Source organism: Monodelphis domestica, chromosome 3, assembly GCF_027887165.1.
Source record: "Monodelphis domestica isolate mMonDom1 chromosome 3, mMonDom1.pri, whole genome shotgun sequence".
NCBI lineage: Eukaryota > Metazoa > Chordata > Mammalia > Didelphimorphia > Didelphidae > Monodelphis > Monodelphis domestica.
The window spans coordinates 42,592,376-42,610,607 of record NC_077229.1 but is presented as its reverse complement, the minus strand read 5'-3'; positions in this window follow the sequence as shown (position 1 = coordinate 42,610,607).

The window sequence follows — 18,232 nt, the reverse complement described above, 5'->3', positions numbered from 1 at the left end:
TAACACAGTAAGCACTTAATAAATGTCACATCTATCTACCCCTCCTATTTATCTCTACATCCATCTATCTGTCTGTCTATCCCTCCATTCATTCATTCATTCATCCATCTATCTATCCGTCCTTCCATCCATCCATTCATCCATCTATCTATCCATCCATCTATTCATCTATCTATCTATTTATCTATCCATTTATCACTCCTATTGATCTATCCATTTATTTATCCATCCATTCATCCATCTGTCTATCCATCTTTCTATGTCTATCTCTCTCTCTATTTCTCTCTCTCTCTCTCTCTCTCTCTCTCTCTCTCTCTTCCCCCCCCCCCTCCCTCTCTCTCTCTTCTGCCCCAAACTCTCTACTTATCTCCAATCTTGCCTTTCAGACATCTAGACCTGAGGGTTCCAAAGGCATCTTAAACTCAACAGATCCAAAACAAAACTCATTCTCTTTCTCTCTAGACTCTCCCTTATCCCCACCTTCCCTTTTCCTATAAAGGACAAGGCCCTCCTCACAGTCCCTCAGGCTCTCATGGACTCCATACTCTCCTCAACACACACATTCAATGTCACCTTTGCAATGTCTCTCAAATACTCACCCCTTCACACCTGGATTATTGCTCTAGCCTGCTGATAGCCCTGCCTCCCTCAGGTCTCTCCCCCACTCTAGTCCATCTTCCATTCAACCTTCAAAGTGATTTTCCAGATTTTGTGACTCTTTGACTTCATAAACTCCAAAAGCCCCCTATCACTTCTAGCATCAAATACAAAATCCTCTATTTGGCATTCGACGACTTTTAAAATCTTGCCTCCTCTGACCTTTCCAGTCTTCTGACACCTTCTACCTCTCATATACTCTTTGATCCAGGGACCCTGGCCTCCTGGCTCTTCCACAAACAAAACACTGCAGATTCTCTGGCTGCCCTCCCTGCTTGGCATAGTCTCCTTCCTCTGCTCTGACCACTAACCTTCCTGACTTCCTTTATGTCCCAACTAAACTTCCACCTTCTAACATAAGTCTTCCCCAGACCCTCTTAATTCTAGCACCTTCTCTTCCCTCTACTAATTATTTCTTGTTTAATCTGTATGTAGCTTGTTTGTATATATTTGTTTGTTGTCTCCTCCATTGGATTGCAAACCATTCCAGGGAAAAGACTATCTTTTGACTCTTTTTTGTATCCTGAGCATTTAGCAAAGTGCCTAGCACATAGTAGGTACTTAAGATATTCTTTTTTTTCCCCTTAACCCTCACCTTCTGTTTTGCAATCAATACTATATATTAGTTACAAGGCAGAAGAGTGGTAAGGTTTGGGTAATGGGGGTTAAATGACTTGCCCAGGGCCACACAACTAGGAAGTGTTTGAGGCCAAATTTGAACCCAGAAAAAAATAAAATAATTTTAAAAAATTTGAACCCAGGACCTCCCATCTCTATTTTCGACTCTCCATCCACTGAGCCCTAGCTGCCCCTGGTGCTTCATATATTCTTACTGTTTTGATTGGTCAATTGATTAATTAAATGATGAGGGTCACAAACATGTGGTATGAATGTCGCAAATAAAAATACGAATATATTGCTCAAAGTTTCCTGGGCTTGGGGGAATTTTTGACCTCAAAGGGACTTCCCTCCAGAGGGTAGTTACACAGAGAAATAGACAAGATGGAGGGCACATGATTACACCAAGATCTCTCCTTCTCTTCTTAAACCTGGCAGAGAATTTGAGATAGGCACATGATCTCGCTGCTTAAGACAGGCAATGGCAATCAGATCAAGACAAGGAGTAGAGAACTGACCAGAAAGAACCAAGGTAGGAGTGGGTGTTTGGGTTGGCAGAAGAGCAAAGAACAGGTCAAGCCAAAACAGCAGATTCATGGTTGGTGAGATGACAAGATTACACTCCATTTTCCCTTTTACTTTCCCTTCTGCTCTTGAGCCACTGCCTAGGAAAATTCCCACATCAGTGTTTTGATTTCCCCTTAAACTGAGGTCAAAGAACAGAACAGAAACAAGCATTCCAAAACTAGTTCTTGAAGCTGGGAGTAACAAAGAGGGACCAAGAGAAGAAGAATCCTTCCCCTCTCCTCCTGTTCAGTTCATGGCATCCATGGGAGCAACATGGTGGCTCAGTGGCTAGAAAACCAGGCCCAGAGATGGGAAGTCCGGGGTTCTCATACAGCCTCAGATACTTCCTAGTTATGTGACCCTGGGCAAGTCATTTAATCCCCTTTGCCTAGCCTTTACTGCTCTTCTGCCTTAGATCCAATGCATAGTATTGATTCTAAGACAGATGGTGATAACAGAAGTACATACCTAATGGGCTAATAGATCTAGATCTCTAGGTCACCTCTCAACCAAATCCTTTACTTTCCTAAGGCCCTTATAGCTAGCAAGAAGCAGAACCAGAATTCAAAGCAATGGCTTTGGATCTAGCTCCCTTTCCATTGTACTCAGGTGATTTCTGTCCACCCCAATGTTCTTTGTGCTTGTCTACACTGCACAATCTAGTACCAGTTCCTCTAGTTTGCATATATGAAAACTGAGGGTAGGAAAACTTGAGTGACTGACCTTAAAAAGTGACTAAAATGTCAATACCCTTTGACTCAGAGATTCCACTGTTAGGGTGATGCCCCAAAGAAGTCAAAGCCTGAAAGAAAAGTTGCCCCGACACCAAAATATTCATAGAAGTGCTTTTTGAGAGAAGAAAAAACTGAAAATATCCTGGTAGACTGCAAGCTCCTTGAGGGCAAGACCTGTCTTTCTTTTTCTTATTTGCATCTCCAGTGTCTAGAAGTAGTAGGTGCTTAATAAATGTTAATTGAATTGAGTTGTAAACACTGTAGGTCCCCTTCAACTGGGGAAAGACCAAAAAAATTGTGTCTGTTGGGTGTGATGAAATATGACCCTGCTGTAGGAAACAATAAATATGAAGAATTCAGAGAAGTATCTGATGGTTTATATAAACTGATACAGAATGAAGTAAGTTGAATCAGGAAAATAATATCTATAATGACTATAGAAATATTGGTACCCAGCCCAGCCATTGCAGAGACAAGCTTCATCTAGCAAATGATGCCACATTTGGATGGGATGTGGATTCCGTGGAACTAAATGTAGACTCAGTGTTTTCTGAGATCCCTGTCTCCAGAGATTGAGGTAGTATGGGAGAGAATGCTCCCCAAAGTTTTAGGGGATAAAATGCTCATACTTTAATTCTTGCTGTATCCCCAAAGTCAGTATCCCTTTGTGAAAGTTTTTGGTGTTCATTGGTTAAATAGAACTGAAGCATTAGTCATTGGAAGCTAACTGTAGGAGGAAACACACCAGAGAATGGGGGCAACTCCTCAAAAGTATCTCTAGATCCCAGAGGGGGAATGATAATCCTCTTTCTGGAATAGTAAGCAGTTAGATAATTCTGAGCTTCTTTTTTCCTTCCCTCCTTCCTTCCTTCCTTCCTTCCCTTGGCAAGCAGTCCTTGCCACCCCACCCTCTCCTCATATCCTTTAAGAAGATAGAAATCTGATCTCTTAGAAAACCTGCTCTGTTTTTCATTGCAGCTATTCATGGGTCCTTTTTTCCTTCATTCCTTCCTTCCTTCCTTTCTTCTTTCTTCCCTCCCTTCTTCCCTTTCTCCTTACTTCCCTCCCTCTTTTCCTTCTTTCCTTCCTTCCCTTTGCAAGCAATCCATGCCACTCCATTCTCTCCTCATACCCTTTAAGGGGAAAGGAATCTGGTATTTGAGAAAACCTGTTCTGGTTTTCATTGCAACAATTCATGGGTCCTTCCTTCCTTCTTTTTTTCCATCCTTCCTTTCTCCCTTTTACCCTACTTTCCTTCCTCCCTTCCTCCCTCCCTCCTTTCCTTCCTCCCTTTCTCCTTTCTTTTAAAAACTCTTACCTTCCATCTAAGAATTAATATCAAATATCAGTTCCAAAGCAGAAGAGTTACAGAGGCTATGCAACTGAGGCCAAATGACTTTCTGTGTGGTCACACAACTAGAAATTTGAGGCCATATTTGAACCCAGATCCTCCTGACTCCAGGTCTGACATTCTATCCACTGTACTCCCTAACTGACCCTCCTTTCTTTTTATTTTTTTAATAACCTTTACCTTCTGTCTTGGAGTCAATACCATGTATTGGCTCCAAGTCAGAAGAGTGGTAAGGGCTAGGCAATGGGGGTTAAGTGACTTGACCAGGGTCACCCAGCTAGGATGTGCCTGAGGCCAAATTTGAACCTAGGACCTCCCATCTCTAGGCCTGGCTCTCAATACACTGAGCTACCCAGCTGCTCCCCCAAAAAATATTTGTTTTAAAAAATGATTCTTGGCAAGGCAAGAGGGAAGGTTATTTTTGGAATGAATAAAAATTTTTAAGTGTTAATAAAAGTTAGATGAATTTAAAAAATAAAGTTAGTTATATCAATTATTAGAAAAATAAAGTATATAGCCAAATCTGTCTATAACTAGCAATGAGTATTTTCAAGATTAGAGTAGAAGTGATTGAGTGAATAAATTAGCATTAGAAGGACATTTAAACTTCATCCAATCCCCCTCATTTTTCAGTCTGAGGCCCAAAGAGAGCCTGAAATGACTTGCTGAAAATCACACATCCAGAAAATGTCAGAGCTAGGATTCAAACCCCAGTTTCCTGTAATCAGTAAAAGTAAGAGTAGGGCTAAACCTGGTATTTATTAACTCATTTAAAAAAATATTTGGATATATATATATAAAACCCTTACCTTCTGTCTTAGAATCAATACTATATGTTGGTTCTAAGGCAGAAGAGTAGTAAGGATTAAATGTCTTGCCCAGTATTCCACAGCTAGGAAGTGTCTGAAGTCAAATTTGAACCCAGTACCTCAAATCTTCAGGCCTGGCTTTCAACTGAGCTGCCAAGCTGTCCCCCTTCCCTCATAACTGTATTTCAATAGAATTCGTTTCCTTTGTAATCCTATGTTGTGGTGTTTTTTGTTTTTTGTTTTCAAATTTAAAAACTTGATTCTGAGAAGGAGCCCATAGTCTTCACCAGATTGCCCCAGCAGGCTGGGACACACTAAAAAAATACAAGAGCCCCTTAATTCTAGCTTGATAGGACCTTAAAGAAAAATTCAAATCTTGATCAGCTTTCTCCAAATCCTCCCTCAGCCCCATTGCCTCAAGAAGAGCAGACAGAGAGTGTCTCAGGCCTTTGATCTGGGTCTGTCCCATTCCCATCCCTGCTCAGACTCCAGATTGGGGAATGCAGTAAACATTCCAAACTTCTTTGTTGAAGGAATTGATGACCAGGTTGCCATGCTGCTCTGGTCCACCAGGAGGCGCATGAGTGTCAAACCTACTCTAGTTCCATTGAAATTGATGAGATCAGTTTCCCAGACTCCCAGAGTCTCAAGGCTGAGAGGAACCCTAGTGACGACCCACTTCAACTCTTTTATAATATTCCTGACGAGAGATCATCCATCCAGCCTTTGCTTGAAGTCCTCCCAAGAAGAGGAACCGGCTACCTCTCGAGGCAGCCCATGCCACTGCAGGGCAGCTCTAATTGTTGGGAAATCCAGCCTATGTTGGCCTCTTTGAGACCCATCCATTATTCTTGGTTCTTCCCTCTGGGGTCAAGTAGAACAAGGCATGTCTTCTCTAATGCATGATAGCCTTTGCCCTGGAAGACAGCTAGCATCTCCATCATTAATCTTCACTTCTACTAGATAAATACCCCTAGTTCCTTCTTCTACTCTTCATAAAGCATGAGCTTAAAGTTGTGCACTGAAATAGTAGGACTTCCACCTAGGCTGGACCTCAGAGGTCATCTAGTCCAATAGGAGGGTAATTAAGTGGCACCACAGCATACAGAGTCAGGAAGACTTTATCTTCCTAAATTTAAATCTGGCCTCAGACACTTCCTAGCTGCATGACCCTGGGAAAGTCACTCAACCTTGTTTGCCTCCATTTTTTTCGTCTGTGAAATGAGCTAGAGAAGGAAATAACAAAGCACTCCAGTATCTTTGCCAAGAAAACCCTAAATAGAGTCACAAAGAGTCAACAGAAACAAAGTCCAACACCTTTATTTTACAGAGAAATAAACTAAGGTCCAAAGAAAAGACTGTGTTGAGACCATGTTCTCATAGTTAAGTTTTAAATCCAGTTCTCAAATCCAGATCCTCTTGCAGGACTTTATCCCTCCCAGCTGCTAGTGCCTTCCCCTGAATGAAAGAAGGAAGGAACAAAAAACATTCATTAAGTCCTTAATGTGCTTCATAATGTGCTAAGCTGCCTTTCAAATATTAACTCATCTAAAACTCACAACCCTGTGAGGCAGGTGCTATTATGATCCCTATTTTATAGTTTAGGAAACTGAGGCAGAAAGATGTTAAAGGACTTGCCCAAAGTCACACAGCTAGAAAGTGTCTGAGGCTAGATTTGAATTCACCTCTTCCTGATTCCAGTCCCACAGCAGTATCCATTCCAAGAATTAGTTGAAAATTATTACCTTGTTTATATTTTACATATTATTATGTATGTGTTGTGGGTGCCCTCACTCCATGTAATTTCTGTTTCACTTTTGTGCAATGGGAGATAGAAGCGGGGAGTTAGTGAGGACTCCTCTCTCCCACCAAGTGGTTTGTTCCCAGACCAGATACTATATTCATAAAAAGAAAAGTCCAGGTAACAGAGACAGCCAGGTGTTCATATGTTCATGTATTAAGGGAGGTGTTATCCCCTTTAGAAAATGTGAGGACCTTTGCCCTGATAGTATTGAAGGGTAATTTGACATTGGTGGACTGAAGACACACTCTGAGGGGTTTTGAAATACGAGTTTCCCAGTTTTAAAGTAGTCAGGGAAGGAAGCAACTTCAGGCATTGTGACAATGACCCCTGGCAGTCTAGAGAAGAGCTGGCAATAGAAGAATCCAGTCTTTTCCCTTGAATTTCTACCAGGGAGCAGCAAAGAGAAAGGCACTAGGCACTAGTCTTCCTTCTTAACCCTTCCCTCCCCATTCACCTACTTATCCAATTAATCAACAAGTATTTTTATGTATCTTTTTGAAAACCTTTGCCTTCTATCTTAGAATCAATACTAAGTATCACTTTCAAGGCAGAAGAGAGGTAAGGGCTAGATAAAGGGGGTTAAATGACTTGCCCAGGGTCACACAGTCAGGAAATATCTGAGGCCAAGGCCTTCTATCTCTAGGCCTGGCTCTATCCAAAGAGCCACCTAGCTGCCTCTCCAACAAGTATTTTTTAAATGCCTACCAAGTGACACCATTTCAGGAGCTGGACCACTAGAAGACACTGTATCCAACACTGATTCAAAATAGTATTAGTGGGAGCAGCTAGGTGGCTCAGTGGATGGAGAGCCAGGCCTAGAGATGGGAGGTCCTAGGTTCAAATCTGACCTCAGACACTTCCCAGCTGTGTGACCCTGGGCAAGTCACTTAACCCCCATTGTGTAGCCCTTACCACTCTTCTGCCTTGGAGCCAATACACAGTACTGATTCCAAGATGGAAGATGAGGATTTTTAAAAAGGCAGGGGGGGAGGGAGAAAAAGAGGGAGGGAGAGAGAGAAAGAGAGAGAGAATTAGCCCTGATAGTTGGGAGTCAAACTGTGGAGAAGAATAAGCCCATGAGGCACAACTTAAGTGGGGGAGTAGGATAGGACAAGATGAGAAGAAAATGGAGTTCAGCCCAGCTGTGCCAAGGGCAGAAGATTCCCTGGCTGTGTATGTTCCCTACCTGTGGGCCTCACTAGGTGTGTACCCTGTAGGTGCCTCCTCCACCCACTGATGTCATGAGTAGTTGTGGGAGATCAAGCCCCAGGGTGATGGGAGAAATATTTGGTCCCTGCTGTTCACACAATGCCATCTTAGCAAAACATCTGTGCTTTCAGCTAACTGTGTCCATTTGCTGACACCACTAGGAGTATTAGTTGAGAGTTGGGGGTTTTAAGGTCAGAGGAGTGCAGACTCTCGGGAATCCCTCTGAGGAGCCAACCTGCTGCTGTGTGAGTTAGGGAGGTAGCTCCAAAAGGAAGCCCAGATCTGTGCCATCGCCTAGTGTAGGACCTAGCAGGGAGAGGCGTCTACTGAATGCTTAGTGATTGATTTATTGTTCCAAGTCTCTCACTACTCTGATACACACAGGTCCTAGAGTAATTTTCCTAAAGCTCAAGGCTGGCCAGATTATTCCTCTATTCAATAACCTTTAAGGATTCTCTATTGCTTCTAGGATCAAATATGGCTGGTGGTTGATGGTTGCTTGAACTTCATGCTCTAAGAGGACCAAAATGATATCATTGGTGATGTCTTTTGACTTGAGCATAAATTAGATTTAAGTTATCAACCTCTCCCTCTCTCCCTCTCTCCTCTTTCCCTCTCTCTCCTTCTCTCTCTCCCTTTTTCTCTCCCTCTCCCTTCCCTCTCTCTCTCACCCCTCTCTCTCCCTCTCTCTTCTCCCCCTTTCTCTCTCTTCTCCCTCTCTCTCCCTCTCTTTCTCCCTCCCTCTCTCTCCATTCCTCTCTCCCTCTCTCTCTCCCTTCCTCTCTCCCTCTCTTTCTCATTCCCTCTCTCTCCCTTTCTCTCTCTACCTCTCTCTCTGTCTCTATCTGTCTGTCTGTCTGTCTCTCTCTCTCTCTTTTTTTTTTTTTGGTTGAGGCAAATTGGGTTAAGTGACTTACCCAGGATCACACAGCTAGTAAGTAATATGAGGCCACACCTTAACTCAGGAAGGTAAGTTTTCCTAACTTTAGTGCGGTTGTTCTACCTACAGTGCCACCTGGCTACCCCCTAACTCTCTTTTCCAAAGTCATCCAAGTCTGAGGGGGTAGAGCCAAGATGTCAGCTTAGTAGCAGTGAAAGCTGGAACTGCTCTGAGAATCCTCAAACCAAAGTCATCCAAGTCCAATGGCAAGATAAAGGTCGGGGGAGCTGGCAATGGCCTGGGAGACAGTGGATGACCGTGACTTGTTCCGTGTCTGCCCCAGCTTTAAGAGCTCCAGTGCCTGTTTCAGCTGCCTTCATGGCCAATGAAACAAAATTTTCCCATCCACCCCTTCTACTAGGGAAGTCTTCACACGCTTGGGCTAGACATTTCCTTACTCACCTACAGATTAGAGGCCCATTGGTTAGCCTCACCCTGATTTAGACCATCTACCAAGATGGTTTTACCAGGATATGGCCGTGGAACATTATGCAGTTTCTTGGGGTCACAGCTGAGAACTGGGTAGCAGATGGACACCAAAAGTGAATGAGCAAAGGGCAGGTAGGCAGCTTAGTGGACTGAAAGCCAGGTTCAGAGATGGGAGGCTGGAGTTCAAATCTGGGCTCCAATAATTCCCAGCTGTGTGACCCTGGGCAAGTCACTTAACCCCATCAACTAGCCCTTACCACTCTTCTGCCTTGGAACCAATACACAGTATTAATTCTAAGTTAGAAGGTCAGGTTTAAAGGGGGGAAAAAGTGGATGAGCAGCCCTGAGAAGAGCCCTCAAACCAGAGGTCCTTCCTCCACATCTCATACCCCCCAGGATCAAATATAACTCCACAAAAATCCCTTTATAACTGCTCTGCTATCCCAGTTTCCTCTAGTCCCTCAAGCTGGCTTCTCTGTTCCTCTCTGCCAGCACTAGCTCTCCTCTCCATACCTTGGTAATAGCAGGTTTGTTTGCTCTTCTAGTCATCTCTTAGGATCCTTGGCTTCCTTCCAAACTCAGCTCCCCAGCTAGGACATAAAGCCTCTTCTATCCCCCAGTGACTAATGCACCCCACCCAAATTCCCTCTGGGCTACCCACCCTAACTCACTCCTCCTAGAGAATTGGGTCATCGGGGGGATGATTATTGGTCTGAATTCAAGGTACTCTGGGTACCCTGTAGAGTAGTAAAACATTAGCCCCATTAGCTAAGGACACTCTGTCCCACAAGTATGCATAGCATCAGTAGGAAGAATGGGTTCATATGCATTTGTAATACCAATGAAACTTGCCTCTGACACTATGGGGTGGGAGGAGGGGGTGAGGAGCCATCTTCTTTCTGTGCTGGGGTCCACACACTTCTTTCCCCTGAGCTTATTCCACTGGACTCCCCAGAGCCTGCTCCTATCTTCAATTTGACTCCTGATGGCCTGAGCAAATTCTCTCTGGCTGCCAGAGTGGTCCAGAACCAGATTAAAGTGGTTCAGTGGATGGAGAGCCAGGCCTAGAGATGGGAGGTTCTGGGTTCAAATGTGACCTCAGATACTTCCCAGTTGTGTGACCCTGGGCAAGTCACTTGACCCTTATTGCCTAGCCCTTACCACTCTTCTGCCTTGGAGCCATATAAACTAACTAACAAATAAACAAACAAATGAATTAATCAATTAAATAAATAAATAAATAAAAAGAACTAAAATAGAACTGGGAAATATTTAACAAATTTCATAAAAATGCAATACAACCTAGATAATGGTAACTTGTGGTTTTCTGAGTCACTATGTGGGCAACAAGGATCCATGTTTATTTGAATTTGAGATCATTGCTTGACATCATGGATCTTAGGCAAGGAATGAATGAATGAATGAATGAATGAATGAATGAATTCATGAATGAAAAAGCATTTAAGTGCCTCCTGTTTGTTCTAGGTGAATGGGATGAAATCTGTGTCTTTCTTATAAAAAGTGCTAAGAACTTAGACAGAATCAAGGACTTTCTCTTTCTCTTAGAACCCCCCCTCACCCCCCAAAAAACAAAAACCTTGGCCTTTCACATTTCAAAGGCCTTGAGGGATGGAGTCGCTCACAATCCATCAAATCTCAGCATCCACAACCCAGTGATTCACTCATCTTTTAACTGGATGTCTAACTGGCTTACTTTGTGCAGCCCAGTGGCTCACTTATCTTTTAAAGAGGTCAAAGATGAGGAATGTCTGATAGGAACAAAAGGGGGGAGGGGGAGGAATTTCTTTGATGGGAGACCCCTATAAATGGACTCTTTGGACTCCATACTTTGCTATTCCTTAGGCACCTAGAGCTGGACAATGTCCCTTTCAAGAAAGAATAAACTGCTGTCTTCTACTTTGGCTTCTGAGCTCTGTGTTTGTGAACATTTTCGGTGCTGGGGTTCACTGTCTGTGACCCCATCCCACACACAGGCATTGTACTAGACCCTGAGAATCCAAAAATATGACAGTGTCTGGCCTCTACTGGCTTACATCCTTTTTTAAAAAAACCCTTATCTACCATCTTGGAATTGATGATGGCAGGGCATACCCCAGACACTCAGGCAAACTATTATCAGGGGAAAACACATAGAAGAAAAACAGAACTTAAATTTAAGTAAAAGAGCTTAAATTTTCAGTGTGAGCATTTATACTTCTGAAATCCACAAAGACTACAAATCAAAGCTTGATTTATTGCTTTGTCAGTTGGCTAGAATTAAGAAAACGATGGACAAAAATGTTAAAATTGAACTTAAAAGTATATCCTGAGCACATTTGTTTCTCTCAAAAAGCTGGTTGTTAAACATTTAGCAGTACATCATTACATATAGATCACTGATGACCTATTATTTTGTTTTTAAACCTGCCAGTAGAAGGAGATAGACAGTAGGGGAGGGGTTTTGGCTTGGTGAGTCACAGGGAGGCTGAGAAGTGGCAGAATAGAGATGATTCTCCTGACCATATGGGTTGTGATGAAGGTAATATTGAGTAGATTGTTATTCAGAAAAAGGTAGAAAGTCAGAATTGGGACTATAAGAGCAGGGAGGTACTGGGCGTCAGGCAGGGAAGATGGCAAGAGGTCTGGGTAGATCTGGGATGTCTTGTGGATGGATGGATGGATGGATGGATGGATGGATGGATGGATGGATGGATTGATGGACGGATGGATGGATGGATGGATTGATGGATGGATGGATGTGAGGCATATGAAACATAGACCTCCCTAGACCTCGTAGGTTAGATAAGGTCTCAGAAATCAGTCTGGCTTTGTCTTGGGCCGAGTTCCAAAGTCAAGTGAACTAACTCTCTCTGGGAAAACCAGGTCTCCAGAGAACCTCAGGATGTTGTTACAGATGGGAAGAAAGTGATCTGGGATTTGTAGTGGATTCTGATGTTAATGAAAGGCAATAATACTATTGGGGATCCAAGGGTTTATCCAGTCTTGAGCTGTGCTATGAAGCTTAGTTTTCAGGACTAGGGAGGTCACAAGAGCAGGGGATCATAGACCTAAAGCTGTGACAGACTTCAGAGGCCAAATAGTTGAATATCTCAAAGTGACTTGCCCCAAAATCATACCAGTAGTAACAATGAGCAGTGAAGTGGCACAGTGGATAGAGTGCAGGGTCAGGAGTCAGGAAGATGAGTTTAAAGCCAGCCTCAGACACTTACTAGCTTGGGTACCTTGAATAAATTACTTAACCCTGTTGGCCTCAGTTTCCTCATTTGAAACATGAGCTGAAAAAGGAAATACCAAACGACTCCAGTATCTCTGCCAAGAAAACCCAAAAATGGGGTCATGAAAAGTCAGACATGACTGAGCAACAACAAATAGAAGAGCTAGGGTTTGAACCCAGGCATTCTGGCTCTTCCACACACTTCCCCCTGAACCATATTGTCTCTATGTCTTAGCTTACAAATGTTGTTTCACAAGAAGCCACCTGGTACAACAGATCTCTAGAGGGTTAGCCTTGGCATTGAGAAGTCTTGGGTTCAAGTTATGCCTCTAACCTGGACAAGTCACTTATTTTTTCTTAGACAACTCTCAAATGGTTAGTTTCCCATCTGTCTCAGTGGGGTGATTTTTTTTTCATACCCTACAAAAATGAAATCACAGGCCTCTAACCCCCACCCCTTATAATGCTCCTTAACAGACTTGGTCAAAGCTTTATAGTCGATTTGTAGCTGGTGACCTTGTACCTACTGTAATAAAAAATATAATCTGTGTGAAACTATTTCTAGTTGCAGTGAATGGATACTCTGGCAGGCTAGAGACTGAGGGGAATCTCAGGGATGCCTATTTGCTATGGAGATAGAAGTACTTTTGAGAGATGGAGAGATAGAGCGATGCTGTTAGAGAGATAGATACCACCAGAGGGGTGCTCTGGAACTGCCTATTGATCACTAATGGCTAATAAGTCAAGATGTTTCCTACCCTCTTCCTCCCTTCACCTCCCAGGTTTCACCCAGCCCTTTTGCCTCCCTTTCCTCTCCCCTGGTCTTAGTTAGTCAGGCACCTTCTAAGTAACTCAGGAGGAGAGCTTTCAGAGAAATATTCTTCACTCTTCTATTTCTAAGGTAAAGGGATTTATTAGGAATGATAGGACAGGATGGAAAATGAAGGTGAGTGGGATAGCGGTGTCCCTAATCTACAAGGGGAATTAGGAGGTTTTGGGAAATGTCAGTTCAGCCACAGCTGTGACACAGAAACAATCAGAGAGTTTGGAGGACAAATATCTTTCTTCTTTTCTTCTTTCTTTAGTCAGATAATCTCTGCTTGAGTAACTCAAGTCCAGACTCCGTCAAAAGCCACAAAGGTCTCTCTCTCTCTGCCCAAGTCAGGAAAAGCCAGTCTCTCTTGGGCAGGAACCCCAGAGAAGAGGTTTCTCCCTTGGTCAATAACCCCAGAGAGCCAAAGTCCCAGGTCCTCTCCTCTGGCCAGGCTCCCAACTGCCTCCTCCTGGGAACATTCCCTTTGGAACCTTCTCCTGGATTGACAGAGCAGGTCAAGTCCTTTACTTTGGTTTGCATGCTTGGTTTGTCTTGTAAATCCTCTTCCACACTACTGAGATATACGCTTCCTGAGGGCATGGAATGAAAGCATTATGGACTGCTTTCACTTAGAATTACCGCAATCTATTCCTCTGGCAACAGAATTCTCTTGGATGGGGGAGGGAGAGAGACCGAGACAGAGATAGAGACAGAGAGAGGGAGGGAGAGGAAGAGGGAGATAGGGAGAGGGAGAGGGAGAGGGGAGAAAAGGAGGAACTTGGAGGGAGAGGAAGAGGGAGATAGGGAGAGGGAGAGGGGAGAAAAGGAGGAACTTTTTTCCTCCCCTCCATGCTTATTAACTGTTTAACTTGAGGAAGGAAGGAAAGAAAGGAGGAAGGAAGGAGGGAGGGAGGGAAGGAAGGGGGAAGAAAGGGAAGGAAGGAAGGGGAGAGAGGGAAGGAAGGAGGGAGGAAAGGAAGGCAGGAAGGAGGGAGAGAGAGAGGGAAGGAAGGAGGGAGGAAGGGGAGGAAGGAAGGAGACAGGGAGGGAAAGGAGGAAGGAGGAAGGGGTAGGGGAAAGGAAAGGAAGAGGGAAAGAAAGGTGGAAGGGGGAAGAAAGAAGGGAAGGAAGGAGGAAGGGAAGGAGGGAAGGGGGGGAAGGATCCATGAATTGCTGCAATGAAAAACAGAACAGGTTTCTCAGAGACCAGATTCCTATCCCCTTAAAGGGTATGAGGAGAGGGTGGGGTGGGGTGGGGTGGCATGGGCTGCTTGCCAAGGGAAGCCTGCAGGACCATTTAAAGGTCAGGCCCTAGTGTGTGTTCTTCAAATAAGGAATTAGAGGAGAGAGAGGGAGGGAAAGAGGGAGCCTGCCAAGCTTCTTCCAGCCTGTATTCTGAGCCCTGACAAGAGTCACTCCCAGCTCCCCCCACCCTCCTCCACTTACTGTTATGCCCATAGCTGGCCAGGACCCAGAGCATTGCCAACAGCTGGGTGAGAGAAAAAAGGAAGCTTTTTTTTTTTTTGTGAAGCTTGATGCTCAAGGTTGAGGGAGATCAAGTAGAGACTGAGAGTCAGCTCTGGAGGCTGATTAATTAGAAATGGCCCATGGCTACAGAAAGGACACCCAGCAAGAGATTAAGCCCAGTGTAGGAGACATTATCCTCAAGAAGAGTTTGTGGGGAGGAGGGGAAATGACATGAGCTTCTTTGGTTTTCTTTTTCTTTTTAACGTGTTTTATTTGAGAGGCCGGCCCTGGAATCAGGAAGATCTGATTTCTAAGTCCTGCCTCTGACATCTGCTCAGGCTGTGTGACCCTGGGAAAATTGCTTAAATTCTCTGTGCCCCAAGGAATTCTCTAATACAGAGACAGAGGGTTGGAGAGATAGGGACAAAGAGTCAGACACAGAGATACAGAGGCAGAACAATGGACAGAGACAAAGAAATATAAAAATTGATGATGACAGAGCGAGAAAACAGATCTAGACAGACAGAACAATAGAGATAGAGAAGAAAAACAGAGACAGTGACACAGATAGAATAACAGAGACTGAGAGACAAAGAAAAACAGGAAAAATAGAAACAGAGAGACACAGAGATAAGAGTTAGAGATGGAATAAGTGAGAGACAGAGATGAAGACATAAAAACAGAAATAGAGACAGAGAGGGATAGAGGGTGGGGTGTTTCCTTCTGACTCAGTCAGGCAACTCCATCACAAGGGTGGGGGACCCAGTGACTCCGAAGGATATTGTGTCATCTCAGTGCCAAGTCCTGATAGAATCATAGAATCCCAGAGATGGCAGGGACCTCAGAGGCCATTTATTCCAAGCTGTATCTGACCAGGAATCCCTTATAAAACCTCCCTGCCTTCCAGCCTTTCCTCAAAACCCAAACGGCTATAAAACAATGCATACCCTTTGGTCCAGCAATGCCACTACTTCAGGTCTGTGACCTAAAGAGCTCAAAGAACTTTATATACAAAACTATTTATAGCTGCTCGTTTTGTGGCAGCAAAGAATTGGAAACTGAGGGGATATATTCGTCCATCAATTGAGGAGTATCAGAATTCATAGGATCTTATGATATATGAGTGGCAACCTCCAGAAGCTGCCTGTTCTAATTCTGGACAGCTTCTGATCTCGGGAAGTTTCTCCAAAGAGCCAGCCTGAATCTGCATCCTTGCTCTTACTTCTCCCCCTGGGGATCATCAATATTGTAAATTATGTTCTATAATATTGATCCTAATTTGCAGGGACTTACACACTTTCTCCTCCACAGTGGGCAGGGAAATGGAATAGGAAGGGCATGAGTACCAAGAAAATTGACTGAGGAACCCAGCCTCCTGGGGATATTCCCAACATGCTCAATTGCCCAATCATCATTATAAATATTAATTTATCTTGAGTAAGACAACAATGTAAATGGAAAGAATAGCCTGCCCCCTCACCCCCACTCCAAACAGAATGTGGCATGTTGATAAGGACCAAGGTTGGCCTCAAACAAGAGATAAGAATGTACCATCTCCCCCTCTTCCTTGCCCAGGCAGTAGGCCATGAGTGCGGGACACCACATATATTGTTAGGCTCAGTTCAAGAGGTTACAACATCAAAACAAAAAAAAGACTATCGCTAAGAGAGGTCCCCTGGAATAGTGAATTACAGTGTGGTAGCTGGAGTCAAGAAGATCAAGATTCAAATTCAAAGCATTTCTTTTTATTTTTTCCAATTACATGTAATATACATAATAACCTACGTGTAGTATGTAATCATATGTAATAACAGTTTTAACATACATTTTCCAAAATTATAAGATTCAAATTGTTTCCCTTCCTCCCTTCCTTCTTGGAGATGGTAAACAATTTGATCTTGGATATTCATATATTATAATAACATAATCTATATTATATAAAACATATTATATATTATATAAAACATAATATATTACATAATTTTATATAACAATGTATAGAATTATATAGCAATGTATATTATGTATCATATAATTACATATGATGTAATTATATTATATATTCCATAAAACACAATCTATTTTATACTTTTATATAATGTATATAATTATATATAACATAATATAGTAAAACAAAATTCAAAGCAATTCAACTTAAGCCATTCAACTAACTACTAACAAGTTCCTACTAATTTATTCCCAATATGGTAGAACCCTAAGGTTTGGGACTTGGAAAGCTTTACTAGTTGTGTGACCCTGGGCAAGTCACTTGACCCTGTTGGCCTCAGTTTCCTCATCTATCAAATGAGAAAGTGAAGGAAACAGCAAACCACTCTAGTATCTCTGCCAAGAAAATCCCAAATGGGGTCACAAAGGGTCAGACAGGATTGGATTGAACAACAAAATAGTTGTTCCTATGCTGCAAAGTCCCAGGGTTGGGAGACTTGTAGGATTTAAATTAATGTTCAATACTTAAAGTATTCTATTTTACAAAGTTCATTATCTAACAAAATAGAACCATGTGACTAAGTTTTTCTACCTGCTCAAAAAGCCGGCTCCACCTAAGCCACAACAGGAAGACAAGAGCATGAGAGATGGAAGTCCACAGAATTTATATTCTGTCTAAGTCAGCACCTAACAACAGGAAGAGAGTGGAATTCTGGGAATCATAGTTTTGCTGGGAATGTAGCTTTTTTAGGGTAACAAATTCTAATTACACTCTAGACAACATGAAGAGTGTGAAAAGGTCAGAACCCAGTGGAGAATGTATAAGTGGAAATTTTGTACCTATGAACTATATTCCCCAGAATTCCTTTAGTATTTCCCAGAATTCCTCTCCTCTTTCCACCATGTTGTATATGGTCACAGTTTGCATATATTTGGTTGTAACTGTCTCACTCTCTCTTCTCTCCTGACTGTGGCTGAGTTAGCTTCCCTTTTATTCTAGCTTTTAAAATTTTAATTATTATTAATAAATCTTATAATATATAATCTAATAATATATAATACTTGGAGTTATTGTATATTAATTTTTAAACTTACAAGAAACAGAATTAAATCCTCAGCCTAGCTTGAGTGAGCTAGTAAAGGGACATTTTCAGTAGTAACAAAAGTTCTGCCCTCCTGAGATCTTCAAGTTGGTGCTATATAGTAGAGTGATGACGATGAATCCTTTCCCTTGGGCTAAGGCTTGGAAGGTGGAGTGACACCGAGAACAGTGGGAGAAGAGAGTCAGCCCACAAGAAGGCCCACACCTGATTGTGTGGTTGTGCTAAAATAAGGGGGGATCCATCCCTGAGAAATACTTGCCCCTCCCCGACCCTGCACCCTGGGAAGGTTTGAGAGTGAAGAAACAGATCCTCTCCTCCAGAAGAGTGACACCATGGTAATGGGACCTTGGTGGTGCAATACTTAGGCTATCAGAGAACTATCTTCACCTTTTTAAGGATGGCAATGGGACAAAGTCCCATTGGCCGTACCCTAGTCCCCCCCCAAAAAAAGAGACAGAAAAACAGAGGCAGACAGACAGACAGGCACTGTTAGAGCCCAGAGCAATACTCTATATGATATAAAATTCTCCAATATTACATGGTCTTGC